Genomic DNA, 12,525 nt, shown 5'->3' on the forward strand with positions numbered 1-12,525 from the left:
GTTGTTTACCATGCATGAGATCAAAAAGCATTTCATGGATTTTAGCGGTACAGTGCCCGACCCTATGAGGACATGCTGGGACTTCTGCCATCAGATTCGATTGATCCTCCAAACCCCAGCCAAACTGTCTGGAGGGGCAGAACTGCTGGCTGATTCCACTGCTATGACCATGTGCTTTCTAGTACCCATGGTGATGACCTGGATCATACAGGCATACTCCTCATAAGCTGTTCAGTACAATTCTAGTTATTCAGTTCAAGAATATATTCCATGGAAAACATCCTCTCTCGTGATCATGAGATCACACACACACACACACACACACACACACACACACACCACACAAGGTCTTTTGACAGGAAGTTAACAGTTGCTTTTATTGGTTGTGATACTCTCTCTCAACATACCGTGATACAGACTCTGTAGGGGATAACACTATGCAGAATTGTGTGTGTACAATTTAAAAAGTGTGTACGGCTAGCCAATTCACAGGACCATTGATTGGCCCAGTTCACATTTTCCAGAGAGTCCTTCAGAAAACTCTTTCGATTCTAAACGGGTCAATGGCTCAATTGATGCAGGCTGCTATGAGGTGTCCCCAGATAAGAATTTTGGGAAAATGGGTCGCTTGCCAGCTCCATCTAGCACGGAGGACAAGGCCCAGTGATTCCATGGTGCCATACCGAGAAGATGATATCATCTCCATAATTAACATACAACATGAATCAACAAACAAAACAACCCACATGAAGCTATGAGGGAAATCACATTGTATGAACCTGTACTCAATCAATAGGGGTACTCAATTCCTATGTGCCCAGATTACAAAAACACTTTCTCTGTGACTTCAGTAGGTTGTTGGTGGTCCACCATATACTGTAGTGCTAGGCAGAATATTATTGTGCCAATGCAGCAAGCTGAGGTTGTTGAGAATGCCTCCTTGATTTTTGAGGATACAGAGCCAAAAGGATGAAATCATGGCAGGAAATACAAGGAGATGCAAATTAAATGTCATATTAAACCTGACACTGAACTGGCTTACAGTACCCCCTCTCTCTCGCTATCTTTCCAACCACACTCTCTGGTACATATCTCTTTGGTTCTTTTTACATTGATGAAAGGTGAAGGAAATTCTCGAGAGGTATCAAACAAAATCCTGAGAATGGATTTATTACTGTAATGTAAACTTGCAAACTTGTCACATCTTGACCACTACGTCCTGAGGTTGTGTACGACACTCGCTCCTCTCCAAGCAGGGCAATATAAACATAATTATCTCGTTGAGCCCAACACTAGTGCTGTGTAAATTGCAATAGCAAAGCAATGTTTTTGAAACAACTGAAATTAATAGACATATATTATATTTGCAAATATTAGACTCTTGAATATTGCAACAATTCACAACCATATGCAAACAATTAAAGGGTTTATTTATTATTCGTACCCACTAGCAAATTTTAACTACACACAATACCAAAGACAAATTCAGAATGTAAAGTAGCTACTTAGTGCAGTTTGTTTAGGTAATTTTACAACTATCAAATTAGGACTCTACAATCTCACCATGTTCAACCTGCAGATCAACATGCCTCTCAAAGTGGAGTCTAACATTCGCCACGGTAGATACACTTTTGAGGAGATCGGAAACGTTGAAAATGATACGCCAATGGTCACGCGTTGCATTCTGGATGATTCTGGGACAAGGAGCGCTCTCCTTCAATGTATGAATGGGAGTCTATTGAGCGCTAGCTCAAAAACCCAACATGTGCATGAATTTCATCAACCTCTTTTCTGAGATGTGAGATAATTAACTTGCTATCTGTAATATCGTATATAGCTTTGGAATCATTCAATTTTGTACTTTCGAGATTAGTTTAGCAACCGCGTGACACAGCATGAACGCGATTGGTCGACCAGTCGGGCGTTATACGATCCTTCATTCATTGGATTCCTATCTCATTTCTATAATATCTCTGGCAACGGCACCATGCAATGCACCCTGGACTAAAGAGGCAGACAAGTAGGAAAAATGTGCTAGACCCTCCATTAAATTACACATTTCTCGAGATAGGAATATCGCAAAAATATGATCAATGGCTTATTCGAGAGAAGACATCCTCTCGAGTTATGATATCAGCCAGTATTGAAATATGAGAAAACGTCTTTCATACATGTCAATCTAAAAATCGTATTCCTATTAACTTCCAGTATAGTGAGAGCGACTTAATCAGTGCTATGTCATACTGGCGTGAAGTTTGCCTGCTTGAATGCCAATATTTCAGATACACATGAAAACAACATGAAATTACCCAGAGAATCAATAGAACATAACTCAGAGATGCACAAACACAATATAACATTCAAAATGGGTGAACCTTTCATGTAATACGCTGAAGTGGTAATGTAGGCCTAAGCGCTATCTAGCTATGGTTCAGCTAATGTCCCCTAATGTCAGCATTCCGCTAACTAGCTGATGTAGCAAAGGAGAATGCAGAAATAATTTAGTTTAGTTTGCTACCAAGCAAGCTCTGTAGCTATTATACTATGAACGACACTGTATGATAGTTACTGTACCTTTATATTCGTATGAGGGGTCAACATTCATGTTTGATATGTAAACATTACTAGCTAGCCAGCTATGCAAGCTCATTTAATGCATGTACGAACAAGAAATAAACCCTTTAATTGTTTGCATATGGTTGTGAATTGTTGCAATATTCAAGAGTGTAATATGGGTTGGTTGTATTATTTAAGAGTGTAAAAGTGTTGTTTTAGATGAAAAGTTGCTTGCAGGGATCAGTGTGCTTAGCTTCCTCCACTGTCCAATTGCCCCATACTGGGCTCAAACCAGTGATCCTCTGCTTTGCAACACACGTTACCGCACTCCTTGACAACATACCAACAGTTTGGTACACCTCAAAGTTACTGATTGGATGGCTCCATCTGCAACATTTCAAGCTAGCTCTGAAGTGAGCTTATGGCACATTCTTAACTTCATATGGCTGCAGGGGCAGTATTGAGTAGCTTGGATGAAAAGGTGCCCATTGTAAACGGCCAGCTCCTCAGTCTCAGTTGCTAATATATGCATATTATTATTAGTATTTGATAGAAAACTCTAAAGTTTCCAAAACTGTCAAAATATTGTCTGAGTATAACATAACTGATATTGCAGGCGAAAACTCCATATTCCATAGCCTCCCTTTGCTGGATTTAAAGGGATATGAACCAGATTCAACAGTCTTCAGACATAGTTTCAGGCTTTTGTTTTGAAAAATGAGCCAGAACGATAACATTGCGTCAAGTGGTCACATGAGTTTTGCTCACGCAACAGAATTCGGACAGCCATTTCCTATCCCTCTCCTATTGGGGAAAGAAATTTGCGGTTGATATATTATCGATGATATATTTTAAAAACAACCTGAGGATTGATTATAAAAAACATTAGACATGTTTCTGTGGACATAATGGAAACTATTTGGAATTTTCGTCTGCGTTGTCGTGATCACTCTTTCCTGTGGATTTCTGAACATAACGTGACAAACAAACTGAGGTATTTTGGATATGAAAATCATCTTTATGGAACAAACGGAACATTTGTTGTGTAACTGGGAGTCGTGAGTGAAAACATCCGAAGATCATCAAAGGTAAACGATTAATTTGATTGCTTTTCTGATTTTCGTGACCGAGCTACCTGATGCTAAGTGTACTTAATGTTTTATCGTGCGATCGATAAACTTACGCAAACGCTTGGATTTCTTTCGCTGTAAAGCAACATTTCTAAATCTGACACAACAGGTGGATTAACAAAAGGCTAAGCTGTGTTTTCCTATATTGCACTTGTGATTTCATGAATATAAATATTTATAGTAATATTTATTGTATGTAGCGCTATGCTATTCAGCGGTTGTTGATGACACGTATCCCGATAGGGGGATTGCAGCCATAACAGGTTTTTAACTCCGTTACACTTGTTTATCGGCTAGTGGCTACTCTGATGTTTAAGGCAAATTGGAGCTGCAGAGCAAGAATGTCATGTTGCCAGCTGCAACAAAAGGTAAGGCAAAGATGTGATGTAAATTGAAGAGTGTATGTACATATGTCAATTAAAATCTTGTTGCAGTGTGCTCCTTCAACTTTCGTCAATGAGAATAGGCTCCCCCACCCTCGCTCACTCCTCTTTCTCTCTCCCCCTCCCTCCCTCTGGTACCTCTTTTTTTCCCCACCTCCCTCTCTCCCTCCTTCCCTTCCTCCCTCTGCAGATGGGTTTTCAGAAAAGGCTGAGGGAAGCTGAGCAGCAGGGTGGCCTTGGAATAGGAAGGTAAGTATTCCTGCAATCCAACAACGTCCCATTTCCATGTTTTCTCACAGCCAGCTCTTCCTGTATGTGCAGTAGGCTCATTTCCATTCCATTGTTTAACACACACATTACCCACCACGATCTGATCTGAGCCATCTCATTCTGGCTACGGGCCAAATCTCATCTAGTCACTTCACACCTCGCTCACACTACACAACTCAATATAAATTGGTGATTTTGCTGATTGAGGTACTGTAGGCTATTTGAATAGAAATCATCTGTTATTCAACGTTCACACACTTTCTTTCTTTAGCCTCCCCAGACATGACGCACAAACCTATTCAAGCATACGTGAGGGTTACTAACAATGAGGTTTAGGGGGTGAACGAGGACAGTGCCGGTCGGTGACTGTTTAAGATGAGGGAGAAGTTTTTTTATTTTATTATGAGCATGGCCTTATTTCTATTACAGAATATGACTGTCATTCATATTCCATTCACCCAGCTCAATGTAACGTCAATAGGTTTAGGCTAGAAATTTTCCCTATACCCATCATGAGGTTGCAACAATCTAACTTAGCCTATGAATTAAAGTTTATAACGTAGGTACACAGGTCGAGGGAATTCATTTGAGTAATCAAGGTGACAGACAGTGACACAATTCAATACCGCCTTGCACACTCTTGCCTGCATCAAGTTGATCTAGGGTGTAATCATTAGTTAATCATTTATAGGTTAATCATTAGTCCAACAATTGCAAAATTGTTTATATTGTAATCCCAGTTTGGTTCAGTTTGCTTCAATTTAAGAAATGTTTTTTAACAGAATCGGCGGAATGAATACACACTTGATAACACGTAAACACAGTTTACTTTCATAGCAGCCACATACAAACAGCATGATCATTTCTGCTCGTTGTATAACTCCTACTCGAATCTACGCACTCCCTTAACTTTTCCCTTAGCTGATGTGTTGTGCACTGAAGTCCACAAGCGATCTCAGATCAGGAAAGAAAGAAAAAAAATCCAAGCCAAAGCATAACTGTTACACACAGCCTATATCGTTGTCACCATATTAGCTAAAGTCATAGTCAACATAACTACTATAACTAACATGTTTGTAAACCCACTAGAATCATGCAGTACAGTGTAGTCAGCTAGCAGTTTAGTAATTACACCGGTGGGCCCCGGGTTGCAATAATGAATAAAACCAAAAGCTTACCTTAACTTGGAAGAGTTCCAGTGTTGGATAGCCATAAGCAGCTATCTAACATTGCATCCCTCGCCATTAGAGCCTGGTGTTTGAGTAGGCTGAACAAGCTAGCTGCATTCACTAGCTACAGTGAGGGAAAAAAGTATTTGATCCCCTGCTGATTTTGTACTTTTGCCCACTGACAAAGAAATGAGCAGTCTATAATTTTAATGCTAGGTTTATTTGAACAGTGAGAGACAGAATAACAACAACAAAAAGCGCATGTCAAAAATGTTATATATTGATTTGCATTTTAATGAGGGAAATATGTATTTGACCCCTCTGCAAAACATGACTTAGTACTTGGTGGCAAAACCTTGTTGGCAATCAGAGGTCAGACATTTCTTGTAGTTGGCCACCAGGTTTGCACACATCTCAGGAGGGATTTTGTCCCACGCCTCTTTGCAGATCTTCTCTAAGTCATTAAGGTTGAGGCTGACGTTTGGCAACTCGAACCTTCAGCTCCCTCCATCGTCCCTTTGATGCGGTGAAGTTGTCCTGTCCCCTTAGCAGAAAAACACCCCCAAAGCATAATGTTTCCACCTCCATGTTTGACGGTGGGGATGGTGTTCTTGGGGTCATAGGCAGCATTTCTCCTCCTCCAAACACGTTGAGTTGATGCCAAAGAGCTACATTTTGGTCTCATCTGACCACAACACTTTCACCCAATTATCTGAATCATTCAGATGTTCATTGGCAAACTTCAGACGGGCATGTATATGTGCATTCTTGAGCAGGGGGACCTTGCGGGCGTTGCAGGATTTCAGTCCTTCACGGCATAGTGTGTTACCAATTGTTTTCTTAGTGACTATGGTCCCAGCTGCCTTGAGATCATTGACAAGATCCTCCCGTGTAGTTCTGGGCTGATTCCTCACCGTTCTCATGATCATTGCAACTCCACGAGGTGATCTTGCATGGAGCCCCGGGCCGAGGGAGATTGACAGTTCTTTTGTGTTTCTTCCATTTGCGAATAATCGCACCAACTGTTGTCACCTTCTCACCAAGCTGCTCGGTGATGGTCTTGTAGCCCATTCCAGCCTCGTGTAGGTCCCTGACATCCTTGGAGAGCTCTTTGTTCTTGGCCATGGTGGAGAGTTTGGAATCTGATTGATTGCTTCTGTGAACATGCGTTTAGGAGCACTCCCTTTAAGAGTGTGCTCGTAATCTCAGCTCGTTACCTGTATAAAATATACCTGGGAGCCAGAAATCTTTCTGATTGAGAGGGGGTCAAATACTTATTTCCCCCATTAAAATGCAAATCAATTCATAACATTTTTGACATGCGTTTTTCTGGATTTTTGTGTTGTTATTCTGTCTCTCACTGTTCAAATAAACCTAGCATTAAAATTATAGACTTATCATTTTTTTTTGTCAGTGGGCAAACATACAAAATCAGCAGGGGATCAAATACTGTAAGTGAAAGTGAGAAAAAAGATATATAGCTGGCTCTTTCTCTCTCTTGCTTCTTCGTTTTATGCACTGCTGTGCAAATTAGCTAGATTCATTATCTGATCCTTTGATTGGGTGTACAACATGTCAGTTCATGCTGCAAGAGCTCTGATAGGTTGGAGGATGTTCTCTGGAAGTTGTCATAATTACTGTGCATGTCTTTGGAAGTGGGTGAGAATCATAAGCCTCCTAGATTTTCTATTGAAGTCAATGTACCCAGAGGAGGACGGAAACTATCTGTCCTCCGGCTATACCATGGTGCTACCCTATAGAGTTCCAGCAGCTACTGTAGGCCTTGATTGCAAAACAGTGTGTTTTAATTTGAGGTCGACCAATTAATCGGAATGGCTGATTAATTAGGGCCGATTTCAAGTTTTTTTTACACCTTTATTTAATCTTTATTTAACTAGGCAAGTCAGTTAAGAACACATTCTTAATTTCAATGACGGCCTAGGAACGGTGGGTTTACTGCCTTGTTCAGGGGCAGAACGACAGATTTTTACGTAGTCAGCTCGGGGATTCAATCTTGCAACCTTACAGTTAACTAGTCCAACGCACTAACCACCTGCCTCTCATTGCACTCCGAGGAGCCCGCCTGTTACACAAATGCAGTACGCCACGGTAAGTTTCTAGCTAGCATTAAACTTATCTTATAAAAAAATCAATCAATCATAATCACTAGTTAACTACACATGGTTGATGATATTACTAGTTTATCTAGCGTGTTCTGCGTTGCATATAATTGATGCAGTGCGTATTCGCGAAAAAGGACTGTCCTTGCTCTAATGTGTACCTAACCATAAACATCAATGCCTTTCTTAAAATCAATACACAGATGTATATATTTTTAAACCTGCATATTTAGCTAAAATAAATCCAGGTTAGCAGGCAATATTAACCAGGTGAAATTGTCACTTCTCTTGCGTTCATTGCACGCAGAGTCAGTGTATATGCAACAGATTGGGCTGCCTAATTTGCCAGAATTGTACGTAATTATGACAACATTGAAGGTTGTGCAATGTAACAGGAATATTTAGACTTATGGATGCCACCCGTTAGATAAAATACGGAACGGTTCCGTATTTCACTGAAAGAATAAACGTCTTGTTTTCGAGATGATAGTTTACGGATTCGACCATATTAATGTAGTTCGTATTTCTATGTGTTACGTTATAATTAAGTCTATGATTTGATAAAGCAGTCTGACTGAGCGATGGTAGGACCCAGCAGGCTCATTCGCATTCATTCAAACAGCACTTTCGTGCTTTTTGCCAGCAGCTCTTTGCTGTGCTTCAAGGATTGCGCTGTTTATGACTTCAAGCCCATCAACTCAGGAGATTAGGCTGGTGTAACCGATGTGAAATGGTTAGCGGGGTACGCGCTAATCGCGTTTCAAACGTCACTTGCTCTGAGACTTGGAGTAGTTATTCCCCTTGCTCTGCATGGGTAACGCTGCTTCGAGGGTGGCTGTTGTCAATGTGTTCCTGGTTCGAGCCCAGGTAGGGGCAAGGAGTGGGACGGAAGCTATACTGTTACACTGGCAATACTAAAGTGCCTATAAGAACATCCAATAGTCAAAGGTATATGAAATACAAATGGTATAGAGAGAAATAGTCCTATAATAACTACAACCTAAAACTTTTTACCTGGGAATATTGAAGACTCATGTTAAAAAGAACCACCAGCTTCCATATGTTCTCATGTCCTGAGCAAGGAACTTAAACGTTAGCTTTCTTACATGGCACATATTGCACTTTTACTTTCTTCTCCAACACTTTGTTTTTACATTATTTAAACCAAATTCAACATGTTTCATTATTTATTTGAGGCTACATTTATTTTATTGATGTATTAGTCATTATTACAAATACATTTATTTTTAAATCGTATCGGCTTTTTTTTGTTCTCCTATAATCTGTATCGGTATTGAAAACATCATAATCGGTCGACCTCTAGTTTTAATCAATTATTTGGTGATGTGAATATATTCAGTATAGTTGAATCTAAAAATGATAACTTTAATGTTTCACTATTTTTATGAAATTCACAGAGGAGGATGCCTCCACTGAACGAGGGTGTAAAATGGAGATCATCTTCATTGTGCGTCTTTAGCTCCACTGTCCCGATGCCTATACACACTGCTGCGGTCTCTTCTTGTTCAAATGTGCCATCGATTACACACTCACTATCAGGTGGTCTCAGTGCAAGCAGTAATTGTTCCAGAATGCAATTCAGTAACAAGGGCTCCGTCACAGAGAGATAGCAGTCTTGTTTGTTAAAGGAGAGAGAGGTGGGGGGAGCAGGAGCATACAGACCACAGCCATGCAGGAATGTCTGTCCTTGCCTGTGACCCTCATCAGTAGCCAGCAGACTCTGGGCCCTCCATCCAGTCAGTCAGACAGACAGACAGCTCTCCTGAGACTGCTTGATATGGTGGAGCACTTTGACTGATGAATAGCTCCGTAAAACTTGTATCTGACGTGGGGTAAGAACTTCCCTTATGGAAAAACCACATGAATTTCACGTGATCTTATGTGAAGTTAATGTGATAATGTGACAAAATGTAAAAGCAACATGCGATATCAAGAAACTACACATGTGAAAACATTTGAGCACATGTGAAAACATGATTTAATGTGAAATAAATGGGGATGCAACATTTCAACATGTGATACCACGAAACTACACATGACAACATTTGAATGTTTAACTTATAAAAACATTATATAACTTTTAAATGCCTCATCAGCTTAGTTCAACCCAAAATACAAGCTTTTTTTACTACAATGTTTGTAAACAACAAATGCTAATTTCTTGTAAAACTGCAATTCACATGTGAGGTGAAAAATGGTATTCTCCTCATATGTGAAAAGGTGGTGGTATCATGTGAACTCTACATTGAATACAAGTGAACAATGTACATCACACGTGTCTTATGTTTTCACGCGAACATTTCAGCTCAACGTGTGAACATATGTGAAAATATGATTTCACACGTTGTTTTGGTAAGGTAGGTAATGAAATGGTATGGCTTTTTTTTAAAGCTGGAATCCTTAGTTGCTATATCCATTTTTGGACTTAATGATACAGTTGAAGTTGTAAGTTTACATACACTTAGGTTGGAGTCAGTAAAACTTGTTTTTGAACCACTCCACAAATTTCTTATTAACAAACTATAGTTTTGACAAGTCGGTTAGGATATCTACTTTGTGCATGACACAAGTCATTTTTCCAACAATTGTTTACAGACAGATTATTTCACTTATAATTCACTGTATCACAATTCCAGTGGATCAGAAGTTTACAGACAGATTATTTCACTTATAATTCACTGTATCACAATTCCAGTGGATCAGAAGTTTACATACACTAAATTGACTGTGCCTTTTAAACGGCTTGGAAAATTTCAGAAATTATGTCATGGCTTTATAAGCTTCTGATATTGAAAAAATTGTAGACCTCCACAAGTCTGGTTCATCCATGGGAGCAATTTCCAAAAGTCTGAAGGTACCACGTTCATCTGTTCAAACAATAGTACGCAAGTATAAACACCATGGGACCACGCAGCCGTCATACCGCTCAGGAAGGAGACGCGCGCGGTCTCCTAGAGATTTTATTTTATTTATTTTACCTTTATTTAACCAGGTATGCAAGTTGAGAACAAGTTCTCATTGACAATTGCGACCTGGCAAAAGATTAACGTACTTCGGTGCGAAAAGTGCAAGCACCTTGTGAAGATGCTGGAGGAACAGGTAGAAAAGTATCTATATCCACAGTAAAATGAGTGCTATATCGACATAACCTGAAAGGCCGCCCAGCAAGTAAGAAAACACTGCTCTAAAACCGCCATAAAAAAAGCCAGACTACGGTTTGCAACTTCACATGGGGACAAAGATCGTAGTTTTTGGAGAAATGTCCTCTGGTCTGATGAAACAAAAATAGAACTGTTTGGCCATAATGACCATCGTTATGTTTGGAGGAAAAAGGGGGCTTGCAGACTGAAGATCACCATCCCAAACATGAAGCACGGGGATGGCAGCATCATGTTTTGGGGGAAATTTGCTGCAGGAGGGACTGGTGCACTTCACAAAATAGATGGCATCATGAGGGAGGAAAATGATGTGGATATATTGAAGCAACATCTCAAGACATCAGGAAGTTAAAGCTTGGTCGCAAATGGGTCTTCCAAATGGACAATGACCCCAAGCATACTTCCAAAGTTGTGGCAAAATGGCTTAAGGACAACAAAGTTGAGGTATTGGCCATCACAAAACTCTGACCTCAATCCTATAGAAAATGTGGGCAGAACTGAAAAAGAGTGTGCGAGCAAGGAGGCCTACAAACCTGACTCAGTTACACCAGTTCTGTCAGGAGGAATGGGCCAAAATTCACCCAAGGTATTGTGGGAAGCTTGTGGAAGGCTACCTGAAACGTTCGAACCCAGTTAAGCAATTTAAAAACAATGCTACCAAATATTAATTGAATGTAGGTAAACTTCTGACCCACTGGGAATGTTAGTTAATAAAGACTTAAAAGCTTAAATAATTATCTCTACTATTCTGACATTTCACATTCTTAAAATAAAGTGGTGATCCTAACCTCATTTTTACTAGGATTAAATGTCAGGAATGGTGAAAAACTGAGTTTAAATATATTTGGCTAAGCTGTATGTAAACTTCCGACTTCAACTGTATATACCCATTGATTCTTGAAGAATATAACTTATAAATGCCTCATCGGCTTAGTTCAACCCAAAATACAAGCTTGTTTTACTACAATGTTTGTAAACAGCAAATGTAAACAAACACTGTATAGCCAGAAAACATGGCTAAAAATATAATTTTGCTCTGTCTACGAATTTGAAAGTGGGTTACATTTCTCCAGGCCCATCGCTCAGCTTTTCGCCAAAACACAGGTGGAGTGACAGCTTTGGTATTGTTTCAATGAAGGATTTTAGCTTCAAGCTAAATGGCACACTGTTGAGCTAAACTGTGTACCGGTAATACTTTTTGTTGTTGTAGAATTCTCAAAGTCCCCTACACATTCATTACCTATAATACAGTACATCTCTGCACGTAGCAAATGAGTGCTGTCTGCACTGCTATTTTAGTTATTTGTTCATCTGACAATTTTCTCATCATTGATCAATTGTACTTCTCTCAGCAATTTGAAAACCCTCAGATTAAAAAAATGTAATCAATGATGAGAGAGTACATAGTCAGATTTCACGTGAAGTTTTCCAAAACCACATGGTTTTACATTATTTATAATAATAACAATAATAACATTACAAAATAAATTGTTGCATGTGCAAAATATGTGAAATCTGGTGGGGGGGTTTTCCCCCATAAGGGCTTCCTCAGTCTGGACAGCCTTGTAAAACTGTTTGGGTGAGTTTCCTGAGAGGGCAGATAGGATGGAAAGCTGGCGTGTCACAATCACAGTCTGTCCTTCTGCTGTGAGCAAAAGGTCAAACCTCCTTGGAAACTCTTTGATCTAAGAAGACTGACTCACTCTTAACCCAAATGA

The 12,525-nt window shown here is 39.8% G+C and overlaps 1 protein-coding gene across 1 annotated transcript in view; it reads right to left on the reverse strand.

Annotated features, from left to right (window-relative positions):
- The window catches only part of LOC115110127 (protein FAM171A2-like), a 69,272-nt gene that overhangs the window by 47,245 nt on the left and 9,502 nt on the right, over positions 1 to 12,525 (reverse strand). The gene's annotated exons all lie outside the window — the stretch shown is intronic.

This window comes from Oncorhynchus nerka, linkage group LG26 (genome assembly GCF_034236695.1).
Source record: "Oncorhynchus nerka isolate Pitt River linkage group LG26, Oner_Uvic_2.0, whole genome shotgun sequence".
Lineage (NCBI taxonomy): Eukaryota > Metazoa > Chordata > Actinopteri > Salmoniformes > Salmonidae > Oncorhynchus > Oncorhynchus nerka.